This window comes from Schistocerca serialis, chromosome 3 (genome assembly GCF_023864345.2).
Source record: "Schistocerca serialis cubense isolate TAMUIC-IGC-003099 chromosome 3, iqSchSeri2.2, whole genome shotgun sequence".
Classification (NCBI taxonomy): domain Eukaryota; kingdom Metazoa; phylum Arthropoda; class Insecta; order Orthoptera; family Acrididae; genus Schistocerca; species Schistocerca serialis.
The window spans coordinates 865340942-865365009 of NC_064640.1; positions in this window are offsets into that span (position 1 = coordinate 865340942).

The window sequence follows — 24068 nt, forward strand, 5'->3', positions numbered from 1 at the left end:
CGATTTCACTAATATGATTTTTTTCATTTTCTGTGATTGCGTATAATTGTCGTATATTGTGTGGTATATACATATAATATTTACTTTTTTTATGTTTAAAACTCCGAGACGCCACAGCCTTGAATATACAACAAATAACATGTCCCTATAGTAACATGGTAGTCACTTGAAAGCATTTGAGGCTTTCGAATTGTACTGAATTAGTCGGGGTTCAAGTCCAACCAATAACGTATTTTTTTTTCTTTCCATTAATATAGCCGAGGAGCGCCCAACATGATACTGTGCCACAGCATATGACGACAGTCATTTACCGCCAGGATGTCTCAGCATACGCAAGCCAGTATGACAGGTTTCAGTGTGCTTGAAGCGGCAGGTAGGTGCAGAGTTTAGCCTCATTGTGCACTGAGGTGGATAAAGCGGTGGTGCTAGACAGGGGTAACTGGCCCGCTTCGAATGTTAGGCTTAGGAAAAGTGTCGACGTTCAGCAATACAACGTCTTACTTGACACCTGTATGGATCAATTTTCCGGGATGCTCGCTAATGGTTCGCAACTGCTTACCGGATGCTGGCCTTAGAACTCACAGAACTACTAACGAAGAGACCTTCTCGCTGAATTGAATGTAGAACGTGACTGAAACTACGTCATCTTTCCAGATGAATCATTATATAGCTCAGTGAATGGGGGTGTGGTGATTGTCTACAAACAGCGAGAAGCATTTTACGAACCACACCGCGTGGCGAAACATTCACGTGTTCGCCACATCTGAGACTCGTGCTGGGAGTGGATTTCATCAGATATGGAAGCGATACTTCTTCGAATTTATGGTCATCCCACCGCGGATCAGTGTGTGAACATCATCAACATGCTATGGTGCTAAGTGTGAGAATGTTCTATCCCAATGGAGTGATCCAGCTCCAGTAGGACCACTGACCGGATTTAAATCCCATTGAAAATTTGGCCTACACCAGCCACGCGCATACCTGACCATTTGGAACCTACGACCGAGTGCACCAACCTCGAATAAAAGTTGACCACCCTAAAGTCAGCATTTAAGCCTGTCAAACTCAAAATTCTCGAGCACCGACCTTGACCAGAGTTAAACGAGGTTGTTGCTGCAGTTAAATCTGACTGCATTTACGCCCAATTTTCACGAGATGAACAGTGTTTTATAGGCGTACGGTATTAAGCTGGCGGCACGTTTTGATGTACTGAGACAGATTCAGATCATCGTGTACGAACCCAGAATTAAACTACGAATTAGTCTTACCAGTAGTAGAGTTAAATTGTGCCAGCACATGCGACCACATTACTTGTTTCTGTCCCACAATGGGACTAAATGACAGTCTGATTTTTGTAACTTTTAATATCTATGACACGTGAAGTTCAAAATCCAATTATATCTCTTCCTAAAGCATTTTGATACAACTCTCAAAAATTCACGCGAAAACCGACTTCCAAGTTTTCCTATCGGTTTTAATAATGTAAAGTAAAGTAGATTTTATTTTTACAAGGAGTGTGGCTCTCTGGTAGGGCACTTGCTCGTTGTATGTGTGTGTGTGAGTGTGAGGGGTGGGGGGGGGGGAGGGGGTGAGGGGGCGAGGGCTCCGTTCGCTTCCAGGTACATTCAAATTTTTAAACAAAGTTTCATGTTGTATGAGCATTACGTGAAGCGTAAAATACAAAAAGATAGAAAACAAAAACCGTCTTTCAAGAAGATTATCCAGTTATAATAGTGGAAGACCTAAATACAATAAAATATTTTATGTCAGAAAACACAAATCTACAGATTACAAATTAGGACAGAATATCCTTAACACTAATTTTGGTGTACACAGAGTAGATAAAAGAAAACGGCTGACTTCGTCTATCTCATCTCTCACCCGTCACACCCCATCTGGCCGGTGGGTCGGTAAATGTCCGCAGCAGATGATTAGCGAAGTTTTGCCTATATTTCTTATGCTGCAGCAGCTTCGCGTGTCCATCTAGGAGAAAATGCCAAAAATCCATGTTGTCCTTTTCTGATTCGTTGTAGACGTAGGCCACAACCATTCACCGAACCCATGCCACTGCATTTGTTTTGTGGACCGGAAAATAAGATTCTTGGGGGAAAAGGAGTATGTCCAATGAAATTGTGTGAGGCGTGGTGCGTAACAGGAACGCCAATATCTGTCTTGTCATGTGCCACACTGGAGCCGCTCACTACATGCTAAACGATGTTCATCAGTGTCCACTGTTGCACAGCTTAAACATAATGGAGTGTCTGCCAGATGAATCACACGCCGCCGTTGGTTCGTTGCGAACATGTTGAGCGTACCGACATTGGGAGGTAAACGTTCCGTATAATGCGCCATATCTGTCGCCAGTTCCTGTATGGGTACTTCTTTTCCAGGGTATTCTACATCTATATCTACATCCATAGTCCGCAAGCCACCTGACGGTATGTGGCGGAGGTTACTTTGAGTACCTCTATCGGTTCTCCCTTCTATTCCAGACTCGTATTGTTCGTGGAAAGAAAAGTTGTCGGTATGCCTCTGTGTAGGGTCTAATTTCTTTGATTTTATCCTCATGGTCTCTTCGCGATATATACGTAGGAGGCAGCAATATACTGCTTGACTCCTCGGTGAAGGTATGTTCTTGAAATTTCAACAAAAGCCCGTACCGACCTACTGAGCGTCTGTCCTGCAGAATCTTCCACTAGAGTTTATCTATCATCTCCGTAACGCTTTCCCGATTACTAAATGATCCTGTAACGAAGCGCGCTGTTCTCCGTTGGATCTTCTCTATCTCTTCTATCAACCCTATCTGGTACGGATCCCACACTGGTGAGCAATATTAAAGCAGTGGGCGGACAAGTGTACTGTAACCTACTTCCTTTGTTTTCGGATTGCATTTCCTAAGGATTCTTCCAATGAATCTTAGTCTGTCATCTGCTTTACTGACGATCAACTTTATATGATCATTCCATTTTAAATCACTCCTAATGCCTTCTCCTAGATAATTTATGGAATTAACTGCTTCCAGTTGCTGACCTGCTATATTGTAGCTAAATGATAAATGTTCTTTCTTTCTTTCTATGTATTCGCAGCACATTACACTTGTCTACATTGAGATTCAATTGCCATTCTCTGCACCATGCGTCAATTCGTTGCAGATCCTCCAGCATTTCAGTACAATTTTCCATTGTTACAACCTCACGATATACTACAGCATCATCCGCAAAAAGCCTCAGTGAACTTCCGATGTCATCCACCAGATCATTTATGTATATTGTGAATAGCAACGGTCCTACGACACTCCCCTGCGGCACACCTGAAATCACTGTTACTTCGGAAGACTTCTCTCCATTGAGAATGACATGCTGCGTTCTGTTATCTAGGAACTCTTCAATCCAATCACACAATTGGTCTGATAGTCCATATGCTCTTACTTGGGGTACTGTATCGAACGCCTTGCGGAAGTCAAGAAACACGGCATCCACCTGGGAACCCGTGTCTATGGCCCTCTGAGTCTCGTGGATGAATAACGCGAGCTGGGTTTCATACGATCGTCTTTTTAGAAACCCATGCTGATTCCTACAGAGTATATTTCTAGTCTCCAGAAAAGTCATTATACTCGAACATAATACGTGTTCCAAAATTCTACAACTGATCGACGTTAGAGATATAGGTCTATAGTTCTGCACTATCTGTTCGACGTCCCTTCTTGAAAACGAGGATGACCTTTGCCCTTTTCCAATCCTTTGGAACGCTATGCTCTTCTAGAGACCTAAGGTACACCGCTGCAAGAACGGGGGCAAGTTCCTTCGCGTACTCTGTGTAAAATCGAACTTGTATCCCATCAGGTCCAGCGGCCTTTCCTCTTTTGAGCGATTTTAATTGTTTTTCTATCCCTCTGTCATCTATTTCGATATCTACCATTTTGTCATCTGTGCGACAATCTAGAGAAGGAACTACAGTGCAGTCTTCCTCTGTGAAACAGCTTTGGAAAAAACATTTAGTATTTCGGCCTTTAGTCTACCATCCTCTGTTTCACTACCATTTTGGTCACAGTCAGTCTGGCCATTTTGTTTTGATCCACCTACCGCTTTGACATAAGACCAAAATTTCTTAGGATTTTCTGCCAAGTCAGTATATAGAACTTTACTTTCGAATTCATTGAACGCCTCTCGCAGAGCCCTCCTCACACTACATTTCGCTTCGCGTAATTTTTGTTTGTCTGCAAGGCTTTGGCTATGTTTATGTTTGCTGTGAAGTTCCCTTTGCTCCCGCAGCAGTTTTCTAACTCGGTTTTTGTACCACGGTGGCTCTTTTCCATCTCTTACGATCTTCCTTCGCACATACTCATCTAATGCATACTGTACGATGGTTTTGAACTTGGTCCACTGATCCTCAACACTATCTGTACTTGAGACAAAACTTTTGTGTCTAGCCGTCAGGTACTCTGTAATCTGCTTTTTGTCACTTTTGCTAAACAGAAAAATCTTCCTACCTTTTTTAATATTTCTATTTACGGCTGAAATCATAGATGCAGTACCTGCTTTATGACCGCTGATTCCCTGTTCCACGTTAACTGTTTCAAATAGTTCGGGTCTGTTTGTCACCAGAAGGTCTAATATGTTATCGCCACGAGTCAGTTCTCTGTTTAACTACTCAAGGTAGTTTTCACATAATGTACTTAAAAAAATTTCACTGGCTTCTTTGTCCCTGCCACCAGTTATAAACGTTTGAGTCTCTCAGTCTATATCCGGCAAATTAAAATCTCCACCCAGAACTATAAAATGGTCGGGAAATCTACTCGAAATATTTTCCAAATTTTCCTTTAGGTGCTCTGCCACAACAGCTGCTGAGCCAGGGGGCCTATAGATACATCCAATTACGAAGTTTGAGCCTGCTTTAACCATGACCTTCAGCCAAATTATTTCACATTTCGGATCTACGTTAATTTCCTTCGATGCTATTGCATTTTTTATCGCTATAAACACGCCTCCCCCTTCACTGTCCAGCCTGTATCTGCGGTATACATTCCAATCTGAGTTTAGAATTTCATTTCTGTTTAGATCTGGTTTAAGCCAATTTTCTGTCCCCTAGTACTACGTGGGCATTGTGACCGTTTATTAATGAGAGCAGTTCTGGGACCCTTCTATAGACGCTCCTTCAGTTTACTATTACCACATTAATATTGTTATTCCCTGTTGCGTTTTGCCTACTACTACCTTGTCACGTCTCAGGAGGCGTCTTGTCGGGCCTAGGGAGGGAATTCTCTATGTTGAAAAACCCATATGTGCACTCCACACGTACTCCGCTACCCTTGTAGCCGCTTCCTGCGTGTAGAGCACGCCTGACCTGTTCAGGGGGATCCTACATATCTCCGCAGAATCGTCTGAGCCTCTGGGGCACCGGCGCAATAATATTTGGTACACATCTCGCGTCGTCGGTAGTCATGTTGTTGGGAAGGCTTCTCTGACATAGTTAAGCTCCAAAAAGAATGATCTGAAATGTGACATCCTCGGTGAAATATGGCCCACATTAACTGGGGGCTCCATTGAAGTGGGCGTCAGTGCATCGGCCAACGCACCAGAGACACTGCGAAATTTACCGCGCCATTGTCGAAAAACCGTACTGACGAATAACGCCCGTGCCTTTTTGTATACGTTCACCAGATCAAGTTCACCCTCTCCAGGTGGTAGCGTAAGCGTTGTGTATTGGATCTTAAATACACTCCTGGAAATTGAAATAAGAACACCGTGAATTCATTGTCCCAGGAAGGGGAAACTTTATTGACACATTCCTGGGGTCAGATACATCACATGATCACACTGACAGACCCACAGGCACATAGACACAGGCAACAGAGCATGCACAATGTCGGCACTAGTACAGTGTATATCCACCTTTCGCAGCAATCCAGGCTGCTATTCTCCAATGGAGACGATCGTAGAGATGCTGGATGTAGTCCTGTGGAACGGCTTGCCATGCCATTTCCACCTGGCGCCTCAGTTGGACCAGCTTTCGTGCTGGACGTGCAGACCGCGTGAGACGACGCTTCATCCAGTCCCAAACATGCTCAATGGGGGACAGATCCGGAGATCTTGCTGGCCAGGGTAGTTGACTTACACCTTCTAGAGCACGTTGGGTGGCACGGGATACATGCGGACGTGCAGTGTCCTGTTGGAACAGCAAGTTCCCTTACTGGTCTAGGAATGGTAGAACGATGGGTTCGATGACGGTTTGGATGTACCGCGCACTATTCAGTGTCCCCTCGACGATCACCAGTGGTGTACGGCCAGTGTAGGAGATCGCTTCCCACACCATGATGCCGGGTGTTGGCCCTGTGTGCCTTGGTCGTATGCAGTCCTGATTGTGGCGCTCACCTGCACGGCGCCAAACACGCATACGACCATCATTGTCACCAAGGCAGAAGCGACTCTCATCTCTGAAGACGACACGCCTTCATTCGTCCCTCCATTCACGCCTGTCGCGACACCACTGGAGGCGGGCTGCACGATGTTGGGGCGTGAGCGGAAGACGGCCTAACGGTGTGCGGGACCGTAGCCCAGCTTCATGGAGACGGTTGTGAATGGTCCTCGCCGATACCCCAGGAGCAACAGTGTCCCTAATTTGCTGGGAAGTGGCGGTGCGGTCCCCTACGGCACTGCGTAGGATCCTACGGTCTTGGCGTGCATCCGTGCGTCGCTGCGGTCCGGTCCCAGGTCGACGGGCACGTGCACCTTCCGCCGACCACTGGCGACAACATCGATGTACTGTGGAGACCTCACGCCCCACGTGTTGAGCAATTCGGCGGTACGTCCACCCGGCCTCCCGCATGCCCACTATACGCCCCCTCTCAAAGTCCGTCAACTGCACATACGGTTCACGTCCACGCTGTCGCGGCATGCTACCAGTGTTAAAGACTGCGATGGAGCTCCGTATGCCACGGCAAACTGGCTGACACTGACGGCGGCGGTGCACAAATGCTGCGCAGCTAGCGCCATTCGGCGGCCAACACCGCGGTTCCTGGTGTGTCCGCTGTGCCGTGCGTGTGATCATTGCTTGTACAGCCCTCTCGCAGTGTCCGGAGCAAGTATGGTGGGTCTGACACACCGGTGTCAATGTGTTCTTTTTTCCATTTCCAGGAGTGTAGGTGTCCCACACTCACGTAAGTTCCGAAAGTTCCGCGTTGCCACCGTGCACGTTAACCCTTTCGTGAGCCGTGGGAAACATGCTTCCCACTACAATGAACTCGCTCCTAGTCCCGTGGGATTCACAGTTAGCACCTCTTTACGGTGCTACCACCTAGTGCTCAATATAGGGTACTACTTCCAATCGGAAGTTCCCGCCGTTTTTGCTGTACCCTCGCTCAGAGGCATTGTATAGCTGAGTGTTGCTCTGTAGAGGAGCATATCAGTGCTGTTTGCGTGACATTTTGAAATTTTTTCCTCAAAGCTATAGTATAACGTAAATACTTTAGATTTACCCAAATTTATGAAGGATAACGTAAAATTGGAACGAGGAGAATTCCAGTTTGAAACAAAAGGAGCCATTTCTGCAGTAAAATGGATGGATAACCGTCCAGTCACTTTCCTGTCCTCAAATCATGACGCATGAGAAACAGCAACAGTGAAAAGGAAAAACAAGGATGGTACTAGTATAGAGATTTCTTGTCCTGAAGTTGTGGCAGAATACAACGAAATAATGAATGGTGTCGATAAGTTTGATCAGTTACGAGAAAGGTATGCTATTGGCAGACGTTCTGTAAAATGGTGGCACAGAATATTTTATTTTCTGGTGGACGTTGCTGCAGTGAACAGTTTTATCCTGTGGAAAATAAGTAAAAGAGAAAGTGGACAGCATGATCAGCTCACATACAGGACCCATCTAGCCAGACAATTGATCGCTGGCTTCTCATCTCAAAAAAGGCGTGGACAAAAACCTGTCTTTCTGGCGAAAAGGGGTAAAGTACCTGAAGATTTTCGCCATGTGGTTGTAGGGGAACATCAACCCATTTTAGGACAAACCTACTGGACGTGCCGTCATTTTAGTACCAATCCTGCGGAAAAGAGCACTCGCTGTGTTTGTACATATTGTCAAATACCACTTTGCATAGACCCATGTTTCAGAAAATTTCATGGCAAGTAATTGTGAACAATCATTGTAACAAGAGAAGTAAATTTATCAAATAAATATTACATGTATTGAAAAATTTGTTTTTGTCATTTAACTCCAAGGAAGGGCAGTGGGAAGAATACTTCCCACCTTGTTGTGTGACCTCACTTTCACAGTTGGAGCAAATTTGATATTCTGTATGGTAAATATACCTATCTGTTAACTACTATCTGCTCTTCATTCATTAAAAAACTGCTCAATAATTTTTCCCACGAAAGGGTTAAAGGCAGGACATACGCTACGTGAGTGAGTCTCGCTGCTAGGTACACGTTCACATAGGCCACCCTTTGAATCATATGCAACGCTCTTAATTTCTGTAACAGCACCGCATCGGCTTTAATATGCGTCGGTAGTTATCCGCTGCTGTCCGCTGCACATCTGAGTGGAACGTGACACTTAAACATTTTATGGTGTTAACTAACATGAGCGGGCCTTCCTCCCCCGGTCGTAATCCTCGACCGACATTCATGCAGCGAGAATTCTGTAGATTAAGCACGCTTCCCGCCGCCATCCAATATCGCTGTATCCATGCCAATGCTGTACGTACTTCATCGCCTGTCCGTGGCACCAGCATCACATCGTCAGCTTAAGCGCGACAATGAAAGGTCAGCTGTGGCAACGGCCCTCCTTCCAGCCGCCTTCGGAGACCATATAGGCAGGGTTCCAAAGCCATCGCATACAGAAATATCGAAAGGATGCCACCTTGACGAACTGACAGTGAAATGAAAATGTAGTCAGTGCCAAGCCCATCCACTGAGACCTTGGATCGCACGCCGTGTAACACTCGCATTATCACTTGAATGAAGGCCCATGGGGTTCCCAAACTGCCCATCACGGCGTGCACAAAGATATTATCCACCCCGTCGAACGCATGATCGAAGACAATAGAGACTAGTACACATGCAGTCGGTACGCCGCTGCATCAAAATAGTTCAAATGGATCTGAGCACTATGGGACTTAACATCTATGGTCATCAGTCCCCTAGAACTTAGAACTACTTAAACCTAACTAACCTAAGGACAGCACACAACACCCAGACATCACGAGGCAGAGAAAATCCCTGACCCCGCCTGGAATCGAACCCGGGAACCCGGGAGCGGGAAGCGAGAACGCTACCGCACGACCACGAGCTGCGGACACGCCGCTGCTAATGCGACGATATATCGGTAATCACCAAGAGCCGTATGGACATTACTATTACCGCCGAGGCATGTTTGATCTGTGAGGAGTCTATCAGAAATTGCAAATTTCACGCGAGCCCCAAGGATGCGCGATAAAATCTTGTAGTCGCAGTTAGGTGGGTTAGTGGTCTATAATCTCCTGGCCTTCTGCCACCGCGTGGTTTGGGTATTGGGATGATGATACCCTCCGTGAATTCAACAGGTATCTCAGTCTGCGGTAATAGGAGTTCGTTATACATCTGAATCCACGTCTGTCCCATGAGGTATGCAAAGGCGCGATAAAATTCAATTGGAAAGCCGTCCTGTCCTGGGGACTTGTTCAAAAATGGTTCAAATGGCTCTGAGCAGTATGCGACTTAACTTCTGAGGTCACCAGTCACCTAGAACTTAGAACTAATTAAACCTAACTAACCTAAGGACATCACACATATCCATGCCCGAGGCAGGATTCGAACCTGCGACCGTAGCGGTTGCTCGGCTCCAGACTGTAGCGCCTAGAACCGCACGGCCACTCCGGCCGGCCGGGGACTTGTTCGGAGCTCCCATGGCAATTGCGTCTGTCAGCTCGTCCTCCGTTATCGCTGTGATGAAAGTGTCTGCATCCAGTGGTGGTCCTCTATCTGGCATTTCGGAGATGATATCATTTAGTGTCTCGTGGTTCACTTGTACAGGTCCATATAACTGGCGGAAGTAGTCGGTTAACACTTGCGCAATGTCACGTTGGGTCACAAGTTTCATAGATTATTTCCCTGATCAATGTCCTGCGTCGTCGTTGGCGTCCACGTACTACGTCGTGCATTGAGGGGGATTCGGCGGCAACTGTGTCCGTCAACCTCGTCCGGACCATTATGCCTTCCATTCTTAGTCTTTTCAGCTGTAATAACTTGGCTTTTATCCTGCTCATGGCCGTGTGCCTTTCCGACGGTGGTTGTTCGGTCATCAGCTCCCTCAGAACTGTAAAATAAAAATCCGCCGTAGTGTGGTTCCACTGCGATTTGTCCTGCCCGTATCGAATCAACGTTCTCCGTCATGTTGGTTTTTTGCATTTGATCCACCACTGGAGAATCGAGGTGTATGCCCGTTGGCGGCGAACGCAGTTCTCCCAGGCCCCCTCTATCGACCGGCGACATGCAGCTTCATGTAAAAGAGCTCTATTCATTTTCTAGTAGTGATCCTTAATCCGCCATATCTTTTTCCACGTTAGTGAAATCATAAAGACGTACGCCATATGATCCGTAAAAGCCGCCGGCCAGATTTCGGCATCCATGATCGCCGTCCGTGGAGCGCGCGTCACATACACTCTATCAAGCCTACTCGCCGAGTGTCCCGTTACATACATGTAACCCGTTCTATCGCCATGCTGCAGTTCCCAGGTATCCAGAAGCGCCATTTCAATAATCAAAGCGCGCAATTCCATGCATGCCACATAATGAGGTGCTTGGTGCTTTTGGACGACGACACAATTAAAGTCGCCGCCCACTGCATAACTGTCATATCGTCCGGCGAACAACGATGGTATCTCTTCGGTGTAAAAGGTCGCCCATTCTCTTTTTTTTTTGTGGAGCCAGACGGCGCGTATACAATGATGAAACGGACACCGTCGACAGTGATCGCTATTCTACGCGCCAAAGGGAGAGACGTGACTTCCTCCACTCCTATTCCTTCCCTAGTGAGGATCGCCATACCGCACCCACTCTCATCGTGCACTGAATAATATCTTTCAGCATTTGAATTTTAAGTTGTGTCCGGATGCCATTAATGTTGATCGTCGCAATGCGGCACGCCTGGCGTGTGTTCATCAGTTGGAGGGTGGTATCATCAAGCCATGGTGTTGAAAACCGAACTGCTGTCGGTCAGCGACGCCCCCGTCGCTCCTCACCACACCAAGTTGTTCAACATTCCCCAGCCCCTCCCAGCGCACGGCCGGGACTATCCTCAACCGCCGCGTCCTTATCTTAATCCTGCTCCTGTTGGTCCATTTTCTGCGCTCAGTCCTCCAGCATATTTCCAGAGCCGGACGAAGGATGGCAGACAGCGTTGTCACCGCTCTGATGTTGGACAATCGTCATCTCCACTTCTGCCTTCCGGTCACTGAACTGCTGTCGCTTATCGGCGCCCCCGTCGCTCCTCACAACACCAAGTTTTTCAACATTCCCCGGCCCCTCCCAGCGCATGGCCAGGACTATCCTCAACCGCCACATCCTTATCTTCACCCTGGTCCTGTTGGTCCACTTCTTGGGCCCAGTCCCCCAGCATATTTCCAGAGCCGGCCGAAGCATGGCAGACAGCGGTGTCACCACTCTGATGTTGGACAATCGTCATCTCCACTTCTGCCTTCCGGTCACCAAACTGCTGTCGGTTATTGGCGCCCCCGTCGCTCCTCACCACACCAAGTTTTTCAACATTCCCCGGCCTCTCCTGGCGCATGGCCAGGACTATCCTCAACCGCCGTGTCCTTATCTTCACCCTGGTCCTGTTGGTCCACTTCTTGGGTCCAGTCCCCCAGCATATTTCCAGAGCCGGCCAAAGCATGGCAGACAGCGGTGTCACCACTCTGATGTTGGACAATCGTCCTCTCCACTTCTGCCTTCCGGTCACCGAACTGCTGTCGGTTATCGGCGCCCCCGTCGCTCCTCACCACACCAAGTTTTTCAACATTCCCCGGCCTCTCCCGGCGCATGGCCAGGACTATCCTCCACCGCCGTGTCCTTATCTTCACCCTGGTCCTGTTGGTCTACTTCTTGGGCCCAGTTCCCCAGCATATTTCCAGAGCCGGCCAAAGCATGGCAGACAGCGGTGTCACCACTCTGATGTTGAACAATCGTCATCTCCACTTCTGCCTTCCGGTCACCGAACTGCTGTCGGTTATCGGCGCCCCCGTCGCTCCTCACCACACCAAGTTTTTCAACATTCCCCGGCCTCTCCCGGCGCATGGCCAGGACTATCATCAACCGCCGTGTCCTTATCTTCACCCTGGTCCTGTTGGTCCACTTCTTGGGTCCAGTCCCCCAGCATATTTCCAGAGCCGGCCAAAGCATGGCAGACAGCGGTGTCACCACTCTGATGTTGGACAATCGTCATCTCCACTTCTGCCTTCCGGTCACCAAACTGCTGTCGGTTATTGGCGCCCCCGTCGCTCCTCACCACACCAAGTTTTTCAACATTCCCCGGCCTCTCCTGGCGCATGGCCAGGACTATCCTCAACCGCCGTGTCCTTATCTTCACCCTGGTCCTGTTGGTCCACTTCTTGGGTCCAGTCCCCCAGCATATTTCCAGAGCCGGCCAAAGCATGGCAGACAGCGTTGTCACCGCTCTGATGTTGGACAATCGTCATCTCCACTACTGCCTTCCGGTCACCAGAAGGAGAATTCAAGTTATCGTCGCTGCGCAACTCCTGCACCGTCATCTAGGTATCTGTTGAATCCACTGGTCGCAAGTCGATACTGTCGTTGTCGTCTAATGCCACCTCGGGACCATGGATATCGTCAGCAGAAGTCAGTCGTCGCTTGTTTCTTCTCTTCGGCGAACGCTGTTTCCGTTGTACTTCCGCGTCGGCTGTTTGAGTTGCGTATCCTCCGTCTTGTTCCTGGCCTATCACGCTCGGAAGCACTGGCAGCCATCACGGTTGAGCCTGGAGCGACCTTCAGCTGCATCTCTTGTATGGGGTCCTGTGTCTGATGCGGTGGAACTGGTGGTCGGCGTCCGAGTCCGTTGGTGTCCACGTGCTCTATAGTGCACAGCTGCTGGCGCCCGTCGGAAATCTCCCTCACTTCTTCTCTCAGGGCCTCCACAAAGGTCAACGGTAATACAGTCATCTGTTGTGGTGCCTGAACGTCATCCGCGGGGTTTGCACTAAACGACGCTGGAGGCATTCTGAGCGGACGTGGCCATCTTTCTGGCACTTTAAGCAAGTGTGAGGTTGTCCATTATATATTATAATCGCTCGACAACCCCCTACATACAGATAAGAGGGGACGTGCTTTCTCAATTCTATCCATATTTGTCTCTCCCCATTTAGGACGGGATATGTGGTAAAACTCGCCCCTTTTTCGGCCACATGGGATAGATCTGTACTGTATGGTAGAAAGGCGTCGATCACAAGTTCAGATGGGACCTCAAACAGACCCGTATGGTGCGTATCCCCATTCCTGCGTGGTCGACTGTCTAACATTCTGCGTGGTTTCAGTTTGTTCTAAGTCGTGTCTCCCTACCACATTCGCGCAACGACGCTCTGAGCGTGTTTTTTAGGGAATTGACTATTTTGAACCTGGGACCTGTTGCTGGTAAGGAGACGCCAGACCACACATGGCATGTAGAGTTCAGAAGAGTTCAGTGAGACTAGCGATGATATAATCAAATACTTAATGATTTCAGCATCAGCTCCACTGCACTACCTGTAAAAGAATCTTAATACTAACTAAATTTAGTGGAAGGGGTTCAAGGCTTTCCTATTTTTAGTTATCTGGTAAAATGACGTCGAAAAAGCAGTTAAGTTTACCACTGGAATTTTTATTCTACTCACAAGACATTCTTTATAAAATTGCACTATTGATAAAAGGAAATATTTTAATACAGGATGATAAAAACCAACTGCATTCAACAAAAATGTGAACGAATATTCCCTGAATGGGTTTCCAAATTCTATAATGGATCGAAGGATGACCTATGCCATATCACATCTATAATCTAGGTTTAAATTAAGTTTCATAAAAGAGAAAACTATCAAAATGGTCTACAGTTACCCTCAATTATCTTTAATTACTTATTTAACTTGTCATAAATTACAGTGGCTGGTGTGGCTTCTCAATACTTATATAACAGAAAAATCATCTCGTTTCAGATTTTAACTTCCAGTAGCAAATGTGGATACCATGAGCTTTAATTGACGATCTACACTAGTATTACGCAAAAAGGGGCTGTAACAGATGACACTTCTGCAGTTCTGAGTGAAGTCTTATGCGCTCTTCTGCGGCATCGCGTGCGTTCATTACATTGTCGGTGGGTAGGCAGCGTCAGGGGGTGGCGGGCGGCACAGCTCCGCACACCTCGCCATCTTGGAAGGAACTCCCTCTAACTTCTCTTTACTACAATTTACCGAAGTTGGTTTAAGAAAAGCTATCTGACTGTGTTTTCAGCTGACCTATCAGGGTCTCAATGCTAACCTTAATCTCTGCCTACAAAAATTCTGTCTATCCAATGAGAAACGTTATACTTTTCGTGGTGGGGCAATGTTTTTAATGTTTGCTAGGTAACAGAGACGCGTATAGTCTTATGCTAAAACTTGCAGCTGGTGTGGCCCTTTTAGTGTTATCGTAAGATCTATACTGCTCTTCTGGACGGCTCTATCTTTTAACATGGGCTGGGGGGTGGTCTTGGAGGTCGGCAGGCGATGTGGGTGTCTCTTATCGTAGGGCCTTCTAACTTACACGACTCTGCTCTCGGCTTCTGTTCTCGTTTCTCCCCTCGGAACTGCGTCTGTTTCATGGTGGGAAGGTATGACATGCATTTAGGCGTTCTTGTGTTAGTCTGTGGTATTCCATTTGCTCACTCGTTGATCGTATTACTTTGGTTAATTTAATGTCAGGATTCATTCGGAGCTATGTGACATACTGCCGGATTTGCTATCATGTAAGGGTTTTCATGGAAGATGTTGGATTTGCCTGCCACCTTAAAACTGTTACCGCACCAACATTCCCGTCTTCATGACAGAAACTATATCCGTTCGGTGATCGTTGGAGAAGTCCTTCACAAGCCGCATCGTCAATAAGCCTCACATAGACGACACTTGAAAGGATCGATAACTGGATTCCCCCCATTTCCTGTGGATCGATTTTAACCTCTTCTCTTAAGAAACGTTCAATCTCGTGTGCCTTTGGTCATGTATAGTCGTCCACAAAACTGAACTTCAAAGTCGTTTTTCTGTGCGAGTATGCCATCTCATTCTAGACTCAAAACATTGCAAACGCGAAGCTGCTCCGGCGTAAACAAATAGGCGTGCGCACCGCAGCGCGGCTGGAGTGCAACACGGTCGGCACCGTCACTGCCGAAGGCAGACTGCCAACTGAGCTACCCAAGCACGACTCACGACCCGTCCTCACTGCTTTAATTTTGCCAATACCTCGTCTCCTACCTTCCAAACTTAACAATAGCTCTTCTGCGAATCTTGCACAACTAGCACTCCTGGAACAAAGGATACTGCCGAGACATGGATTAGCCACAGCCTGGGGGATGCTTCCAGAACGAGATTTTCACTCTGCAGTGGAGTGTGCGCTGATATCAAACTTTCTGGCAGATTAAAACTGTGTGCCGAACCGAGACTCGAACTCGGAACCTTTGCCTTTCGCGAGCAAGTGCTCTACCAACTGAGCTGCCCAAGCACAACTCAGCCGGCCCCGGTGACCGAGCGGTTCTAGACACTTCAGTACGGAACCGCGCGACTGGTACGGTCGCAGGTTAGAATCCTGCCTCAGGCATGGATGAGTGTGATGTCCTTAGGTTAGTTAGGTTTAAGTAGTTCTAAGTTCTAGGGGACTGATGACCGCAGAAGTTAAGTCCCATAGTGCTCAGTGCCATTTGAACCATTTGATGTCTTTAGGTTAGTTAGATATAAGTAGTTCTAAGTTCTAGGGAATTGATGTTGTGCTGGGAAAGTCCCTGAGCTTCAAGCGCTAATAGAAAGCACAGAAGCTGAAATCGTTATGGGTGCAGAAAGCTCGCTAAAGCCTAAAATATGTTCTGCGTAAATTTTTACAAAGTTTGAGACGGTGTTCAGGATAGATAGATTAGGCAGAATTGGTGGTGGAGTGTTTGTGTCTGTCAGTACTGGTTTATCTTGTAGTGAAGTCGAAGTAGATACTACGTGCGAATTGGTATGGGTGAAAGTTATACTTAACAGACGAACTAAGTTAATAATTGGCTCCTTCTACCGACCCCCAGACTCCTATGATATAGTTGCTGAACAGTTCAGAGAAAATTTGAGTCTCGTAACAAATAAATACCCGACTCATACGGTTATAGTTGGTGGGTACTTCAACCTTCCCTCGATATGTTGGCAAAAATACTTGTTCAAAACCGGTGGTAGGCAGAAAACATCTTCCGAGATTGTCCTAAATGCTTTCACCGAAAATTATTTCGAGCAGTTAGTCCACGAATCCACGCGAATTGTAAATGGTTACGAAAACACACTTGACCACTTACGCACAAACAATCCAGAGCTAATAGAGAGCATCATGACTGATACAGGGATTAGTGATCACAAGGTCGTTATAGCTAGGCTCAATACCGTTTCTTGCAAATCCACCAGAAACAAACGCAAAATAATTTTATTTAAAAAAGCGGATAAAGTGTCACTAGAAGCCTTCCTAATAGACAATCTCCATTCCTTCCGAACTGACTATGCAAATGTTGACGAGATGTGGCTCAAATTCAAAGATATAATAGCATCAGCAATTGAGAGATTCATACCTCATAAATTAGTAAGAGATGGAACTGATCCCCCATGGTACACAATACAGGTCCAAACGCTGTTGCAGAGGCAACGGAAAAAGCATGCGAAGTTCAGAAGAACGCGAAATCCCGAAGACTGGCTAAAATTTACGGACGCACGAAATTTGGCACGGACTTCAATGCGAGATGCGTTTAATAGGTTCCACAACGAAACATTGTCTCGAAATTTAGTTGAAAATCCGAAGAAATTCTGGTCGCATATAAAGTACACAAGCGGCAAGACGCAGTCAATACCTTCGCTGCGCAGTGCCGATGGTACTGTTACCGACGACTGTGCCGCTAAAGAGGAGTTATTGAACACAGTTTTCCGAAATTCCTTCACCAGGGAAGACGAATGGAATATTCCAGAATTTGAAACACGAACAGCTGCTAGCATGAGTTTCTTAGAAGTAGATACCTTAGCGGTTGCGAAGCAACTCAAATCGCTTGATACGGGCAAGTCTTCAGGTCCAGATTGTATACCGGTTAGGTTCCTTTCAGATTACGCTGATATAATAGCTCCCTACTTAGCAATCATATACAACCGCTCGCTCACCGATAGATATGACCTGCAGATTGGAAAATTGTACAGGTCGCACCAGTGTTTAAGAAGGGTAGCAGGAGTAATCCGTCGAACTACAGACCTATATCATTGACGTCGGTATGCAGTAGGGTTTTGGAGCATATACTGTATTCAAACATTATGAATCACCTCGAAGGGACCGATCTGTTGATACGTAATCAGCATGGTTTCAGAAAAAATTGTTCTTGTGCAACGCAGCTAGCTCTTTATTCGCACGAAGTAATGGCCGCTATCGACAGGGGATCTCAAGTTGATTCCGTATTTCTAGATTTCCGGAAAGCTTTTGACACCGTTCCTCACAAGCGTCTTCTAATCAAGCTGCGGGCCTATGGGGTATCGTCTCAGTTGTGCGACTGGATTCGTGATTTCCTGTCAGGAAGGTCGCAGTTCGTAGTAATAGACGGCAAATCATCGAGTAAAACTGAAGTGATATCAGGTGTTCCCCAGGGAAGCGTCCTGGGACCTCTGCTGTTCCTGATCTATATAAATGACCTGGGTGATAATCTGAGCAGTTCTCTTAGGTTGTTCGTAGATGATGCTGTAATTTAACGTCTAGTAAGGTCATCCGAAGACCAGTATCAGTTGCAAAGCGATTTAGAACAGATTGCTGTATGGTGTGGCAGGTGGCAGTTGACGCTAAATAACGAAAAGTGTGAGGTGATCCACATGAGTTCCAAAAGAAATCCGTTGGAATTCGATTACTCGGTAAATAGTACAATTCTTAAGGCTGTCAATTCAACTAAGTACCTGGGTGTAAAAATTACGAACAACTTCAGTTGGAAAGTCCACATAGATAATATTGTGGGGAAGGCGAGCCAAAGGTTGTGTTTCATTGGCAGGACACTTAGAAGAGTCCACTAAAGAGACAGCTTACACGACACTCGTTTGTCCTCTATTAGAATATTGCTGCGCGGTGTGGGATCCTTACCAGGTGGGATTGACGGAGGACATCGAAAGGGTGCAAAAAAGGGCAGCTCGTTTTGTATTATCACGTAATAGGGGAGAGAGTGTAGCAGATATGATACGCGAGTTGGGATGGAAGTCATTAAACCAAAGACGTTTTTCGTCGCGGCGAGATCTATTTACGAAATTTCAGTCCCCAACTTTCTCTTCCGAATGCGAAAATATTTTGTTGAGCCCAACCTACATAGATAGGAGTGATCATCAAAATAAAATAAGAGAAATCAGAGCTCGAACAGAAAGGTTTAGGTGTTCGTTTTTCCCGCTCGCTGTTCGGGAGTGGAATGGTAGGGAGATAGTATGATTGTGGTTCGATGAACCCTCTGCCAAGCACTTAAATGTGAATTGCAGAGTAATCATGTAGATGTAGATGTAGATGACCTCAGATGTTAAATCCCATAGTGCTCAGAGCCATTTGAACCATTTGAAACACGGCTCACAACCAGCCCCCACAGCTTTAATTCCGCCAGTACCTCGTCTCCTACCTTCCAAACTTCACAGAAGCTCTTCTTGCAGAACTAACACTCCTGGAAGGAAGGATTGCAGAAGAGCTTCTGTGAAGTTTGGAAGGTAGGAGATGAGGTACTGGCGGAATTAAAGCTGTGAGGACGTGTCCTGAGTTGTGCTTGGGTAGCTCAGTTGGTAGAGCACTTGCCCGCAAAAGGCAAAGGTCCCGAGTTCGAGTCTCGGTCCGGCCCACAGTTTTAATCTGCGAGGAAGTTTCCCTACATGAAACAGTCGAAGGGTGCGGGGTGAGGGGTTGTGTCTGGATGCTCTGTCCCTCCCAATGTTTTTTTTTCTTACATGCAGACGTATGTGGAGAGACTCAAATTTAAAAAAAAAAAAGTTAGGAGAATCAGTGACCATATAACTGTGAGTGAATAATAGCTAAGGAAAACATGTCAAGTTGGTCAGCAGACAGGCCTGGGCCCGCACAAACATACTTTGCCTCAGACGTCGTAGTGCCATTATTTTGGATTCTGGCACCATAGAACCAGTTTAATAAAAGGGAACACCTACAGTTGTCTTTTTGATGTTATTTATTATATGGATACCAGTTTCGGTGAGTCAATAGGCCATCTCCAGGCCTTTATGCAGAAAAAATACTAATAGCATCATCAACTTACCAACCATGCAAATACAAAGACAGATTAAAAACAGATTAAGACTGAAGGTCAATATTATACAAATGAATTTACAGTAATCATTTGATAAAAGTAACAGATACATCCATTGTCACATACCTAAAAGTATATAGTACACCATAACGAATTTCCACTTATACATTGTACAAATGTACTGTTTATTAATAAAATCATTAATTAAATATTCTATGATTTTTACTGGACAGCTGGATGATACATTAAACTGCACAATCCTGAAATAACCCACTAAACGACAAAAATAACTGTAGAAAATGATAAATGTATGAAAGAAATTACAACATCAGAAATAAGTAAACCAAAGATTTATGCATCTGCTTGCAAGTAGTCATTGCATATCACATTAAAGTTATAAGATGCCTAGCTGAAAACCAAATACAGACATAGTCATGTCTCAAGCGTAAAATGCATATCCAAGAACGTGTCAAGAGACCAAATGTAGAGAACCATCCATGTCATACCACATACAGAATACATGGAACCCAAGAAAATGTTCATGATGAACAAAATCTACACATCTGTGAAAAAGGAGAGCTATTGCTTATTCCTGATAAGCAATGCCATGGGTATCCTAATATGCGGTGGCATCGCATACTATAGTACCATATCTCATATTAGAATAACTATAGCTTGCTACCATAGTAGTTGGATAAGGATCATACATTTTGTAAATGGTTTGACAATTTTGTGAACTTTAGGAATCGATCTGGAGGTGATCTTGTTGTGCTAATAACTGATGGGCACCATATCACTTTTTTGTTATATGCAAAGAAAGAGGAAACCATGTTCATATGACCTGGTTATCACCCTATTCCATACATGAAATGGAGCTTCTTGCGTCGAATTCGTAAAGTTGTTTACAACGCATTATCCCGAAGAAATAGGAATCTGGTTGGCAAACAACGCAAGGAAAGTAGTTACCACATTTTTGATTATGGGGGTAGTTGGAAGGGCATGCTTGAAAGCAGTAACTATGGAAAATACTATAAACGACCTCTTTAAAGCGAGACTCCAGTGCAACAGGCATATATTTAGAGAGAATGGCTTTGCAACCCACCAGAAGTTTGACATACACAATAAAAACAATGGAAAGAATGTGAGTCGAAAAATTATCTGGCCAGCTCCCAAAATCAGCAAGCCACATCAAGAACCATCAGCTGTAGTAAAGTCAGAATGATATGAATCTCTTAATTAGCCTACAGTGTCAAACCGAGCGAGGTGGCGCAGTGGTTAGACACTGGACTCGCATTCGGGAGGACGACGGTTCAATCCCGCGTCCGGTCATCCTGATTTATGTCTTCCGTGATTTCCCTCAATCGCTCTAGGCAAATGCCGGGATCGTTCTTTTCAAAAGGCACGGCCGACTTCCTTCCCCGTCCTCCCCTAATCCGATGAGACCGATGACCTCGCTGTCTGGTCTCCTTCCGCCAAAACCAACCAACCAACCTACAGTGTCTCCATAAAGAGAAAGTTTGAAACAATTCAAAGCGCTGGAAACTGTAGCGGCATCAAAGAAGAGAGAAACGAAAGCTTAATTCTTGGGAAAGAAAAACAGAAAAACGCAGGAAACAATTGTCCAGTCATCTGCAGTCTCTTACATTTCCCGGAATGAAACTGCAAGTGCTCTACCATCTGAGCTACCCAAGCACGACTCTGGCCCCATCCTCAGAGCCTTACTTCCGCCAGTAGGAGACGAGGTGCTTGGGTAGCCCAGATGGTAGAGCACTTGTCCGCGAAATTCAACGGTCTCGAGTTCGAGTCTTGGTCCGGCACACAGTTTTAACCGGCCAGGAAGTTTCATGTCAGTTCACACTCCGCTGCAGAGTGAAAATTTCATTCAGGAAACAACCCCGAGGCTGTGGCGAGCCATGTCTCCGCAATATCCTTTCTTCCAGGAGTGCTAGTTCTGCAGCATCGCAGGAGAGTTTCTGTGAAGTCTGGAAGGTTGGAGACGAAGTACTGGCGGAATTAGGGCTGATAAGAGGAGTCATGAGTCGTTCTTGGGTAGCTCAGATTGTAGAGCACTTGCCTGCGAAAGGCAGGGATCCCGAGTTCGAATCTCGGTCTGGCACATAGTTTTAATCTGCCACTAAGTTTCGTATCAGCTGCAGAATGATATTTTCATTCAGTTTCCGGTAAGTTAAAGTCCAAACCGAACACCGTTTATTACAAACGCTTGTATCTCTTTTTGTAAACAAATACCTTACCAGGGAGAGCACCATTGATGTTCCAGAAGGATGGAGAGAGCTGTCAACCACCAAAGTCAATGAGTCGCATAAGGCATAAAGAGTTGGGCATTTGATGGTCAACTCACTGTCCACCAGCGACAGCTCTGTGCGGTGAGTGACGCCAACCCCTATATATCGACTCGATAACCTTATGGCAAATGGGGTATAAATAATACAATTACAAACACTTCTGTGGTGGCTCTAAAGAAAAAAAATGTTAAGGTGCTATACTTGTAAAATTGACCACAAAAATTAATCTATTTACTGTCAGTAACATAACTAACAGCCGGCCGCTGGTGGCCGAGCGGTTGTAGGCGCTTCAGTCTGGAACCGCGCGACCGCTACGGTCGCAGGTTCGAATCCTGCCTCGGGCATGGATGTGTGTGATGTCCTTAGGTTAGTTAGGTTTAAGTAGGTCTAAGTTCTAGGGAACTGACGACCTGAGATGTTAAGTCCCATAGTGCTCAGAGCCATTTTTGAACCATAACTAACATCACAGGATAGCAAAACACATAAACTTACACTGATCAGCCAGAACATTATGACCACCGACCTACAGTCGATATAAACCCATCCAGGCGATAGCAGCGTCACCTGGCGAGGAATGACTGCTAGTCAGACACACGCATAGTGCATATAGTATCAGTGAGTATGCTGTCTGTGTGTAGAATGGGTTAGGTGCAAAATCTATCTGAGTTTGACCGATGGCACATGCTTTCAGAAACTGCACTGCTTGTCGGGTGTGTCTTCAACACACGGCGGAATCAAGGTGAAACCACGTCCAGACATTGTGGGGTTGGGCAGCCACTCCCCATTACAAATGTCAGACCTTTAGGCTGGGCAGACCGGTAAAACAGGACAGATGGTAGACTGTGGTGCAACTAATATCAAACGTTAATGCTGGTCAGAGTAAAAGTGTGTGGACACACATTTCACCTAATACTCCTAACGATGGGCCTCCACAGCCAATGACGACCCATGTATGTACCAATTTTAACGCCATGATATTGGCAGCTGCGACTGAAATGGGCACATGACCATCGGCAGTGGACATTGGCCCAGTGGCAGATCACGGCATGGTCTGATGAATCCTGACACCTTCTTCACCATGCCGATGGGATGGCGCCAATCGGTCGGCTTCCAGAGGAAAAGCTCGTTGACAACTGTACTGCAGGACAGAGACAAACTGGCGGCGACTCCACTATGCTCTGGTGAACATTCATGTGGGCATGCATGGGTCCAGTGGAACTCGTACAAGGCACGATGATGGCCAAGAAGTAACATACACTGGTCGCAAAACACGTACTCCCCCTCATGATATCATGATGGCAGTGGCATTTTACAGCAACATAATGCGCCATGTCACAATGCCAGGAGTGTGATGGAGTGATTTAAGGAACACAGTGGCGAGTTACAACTGATGTGCTCGCCCCCCAACTCGCCAGATCTGAACCCAATCGAACACATCTGGGAAGTGACTGAACGTGGCGTCAGAGCTCATCGACCCTCTCCCCGGAATTTACTGGAATTAGGTGACTTATGTGTGGAGATGTGGTGTCAACTCCCTCCAGTGGTTCACCAGAGCCTCATTGCTTCCATGTCACGACACTTCGCCGCTGTTTTTGTGAGGTGACAGTAAATTATCAGCATGGACAGGCATGGATGGGAGTATGTACACTGTTAATTCATGTGGGAGCTTTATGGCGGCTCTCCTTCGAATAGTATTTTTCTGGAGTTGAGAACAAGCAGGCACTTTCGTCATTTAACATTAAGTCTTTGGGGCTTGAAAGCCATGTGGAACTATTAGAGAAGGAATATCTGGAAACACTTAGTGGGAACAAAAATCTGGGCCCAAGAATTTCTCACACCATTGTGCAGACAATGCATTTTGTCGAAGAGGCGAAAAAACGACCTGGACATACCTGTTAGGTGCCTCTTGCCACAGCAGGGGCAGGGGATGTGAGAGCAATCTAGGTTACCCAGCCAATGCATTATACCAGTGTTGTAAACACCCTTTATGAACAGGGATGGTGGTCAAAAAAATTCGCGAGTTTCCATGGTGTAATGGTACTTGAATTACGTAACCATTACGGCACCTCAACTGAACCTCTCGATACCAGCAATATTCTACTGTGTTTCTGTAGAATAGTTAACATATTTCTGAGGCAACATTCAGATTTGATTTCATTAATGTAGAAGTACTTTGATTCATCGATATGTTTATATTGCAATGATATTATTGTTGTGTGTATTCTTTTTTTTTGTCACTATGACCTTTGACGTACTTGTAACTCTGATTTTTGG